The sequence below is a fragment of the Limulus polyphemus genome, unplaced genomic scaffold (genome assembly GCF_000517525.1).
Source record: "Limulus polyphemus unplaced genomic scaffold, Limulus_polyphemus-2.1.2 Scaffold46, whole genome shotgun sequence".
In the NCBI taxonomy this organism is placed as follows: domain Eukaryota; kingdom Metazoa; phylum Arthropoda; class Merostomata; order Xiphosura; family Limulidae; genus Limulus; species Limulus polyphemus.
This window is the reverse complement of record NW_013665656.1, coordinates 812,074-813,942: the sequence shown is the minus strand read 5'-3', so window position 1 is coordinate 813,942 and position 1,869 is coordinate 812,074. Positions and strand designations below refer to the sequence as shown.

The following is a 1,869-nucleotide window of genomic DNA, read 5'->3' as shown; positions in this document are numbered from 1 at the left end:
AGGCTGGAAATAGTCTACATTATTTCTTAAGCTACAAATTCCTATTTGACTCCACTAAAATGGATAAGTACTGTATACATAGTCAAAATAGTGAGTTGTAGCTTGAGAAAATGGTTTGTTATGAATTTCACGCAAAGCTACTTTGAGAAAACAAGAGTCCCTAGTTGTGGGCTTGAAAATATAACCTTTGCATTTTGATTCAAATTGTTTCTGTACTTTTTTGACGATCCTTATTTCCCTTTTAAAATTAACAGTTTTTAATTATCGTGTAGATACGAAAAACTATAATGTTGGTGGTGCAATCACATAATGTCACCCCTCTCCTTGCAACCCACCCTCTGATGATGGGGATATAATCATATGATTATCACTATTCTTAGCAACCCGCCCACTGGTGATGATGACGTAATTATATGATGTCACCCCTTCTTTAGCAATGCATCACTAGCAATGTGCCCTCTGGTGTTCATGACGTAATCATATGATGTCATCCTTCTCCTAGCAACTCGCCCTCTGGTGTTGATAACATACTCCCTCCTTCCCCAACTTCTGCTTGTTTCATCTAACTACTTCTGTAAGGTTCTGGAGCCAGTGAATTGACTAAATCGGCAAAACAAGTTAAGTTAACCCATATTATTCACTCTTTAACATCAACTTCGTAAAAATCCTGGTGTCACTGTATTCATTGAGTCAGTGAACGGAGGATAAGTTAATCTATATTATAATAGTACAGTTAAACTTTGTAACTGTATGTTACTATTTAACATTACTTCCATAGGTCCTGACCAAATCAGTAAAACAGGATGCGATTTCTGCTTAGCAACAGTAGGGTGTAATGTTTCATATCCATGTAAACAATTAGAATTAACTCTGTTAGAGCATTGAGCTAATGCATTCAGAAATCAGTAAAATATTATTGACATTATTTTGCTTGTCGGAATACAGCATAGATTATTTCAGAAAATAACTGAATAAAATATTAGATTTTATCGATATTTTAAACACTTGCACAACCACACGAGCATGGTTTGCAGTGGTTTACAATAAAGTTAATTAATTCACTATCATCGGGCGGTAGCAAATGGAAATCCATAAATAAAGAGACCCCCATTACTTGAATGTTCATTGAAGCTCTTTGGGGTATTGGATAAACACTTACAATTGTACCACAGGTGTTAAAAATTGATTAGTTTGATACTACAACGCGCTAGGAGCACCAATCATGGACTAAAACCAATACATCTGCTGTGGTTGGCTCGTAATAAGTACACGATATTAAACATTCGATTACTTTTACAGTCGTCAGGCAGGAGCAGTCATTAAAACCAAAACTCTACTTTGTCTACACTTCCTAAAATACTCTTGAAATATACATATGAGTATTCACCTTGAGTTTCACAAGAACTGCGATTAACACTGTATTAACAAAATCGGTGAAACAATGTGTTTCACCATAGAGGTCATTACAGCAGCACGTTGTAATTGTAGGTATAAATGTTTGAGTTCCTCAAGAACCTTGATTCACTGTATTAACAAAATCAGTGAAACAGTAGTGTCTCCATAACAACAATACAGCAGCACGTTGTAACTGAATGCGAGTGTTTATCATACCAAGAACAGAAATTTCAGAACGAATTCAATAAGTATGTGACTGTTAATTTGAGAGCTTTTATTGTAGTTTAGAAGTATTATTTTTGAAAAATGTCGTTCACACAAAACAAGTTGAATACAAGTATACAATGGCAGCAAAAACCTGCTGCTAATTTAACCTTTGCTTGACTTAATTGGATCATAATGGCTGGAGACGGCTTGAATGGGTAATGAAGAAAAACTTTAATATAACAGCAAATGTACCTGATGATGATAAAA

At 34.9% G+C, this 1,869-nt stretch overlaps 1 protein-coding gene across 1 annotated transcript in view; it reads right to left on the bottom strand.

Moving 5' to 3' along the window:
* LOC106462582 (titin-like) overlaps nucleotides 1-1,869 on the bottom strand; it is a 454,586-nt gene that overhangs the window by 405,328 nt on the left and 47,389 nt on the right.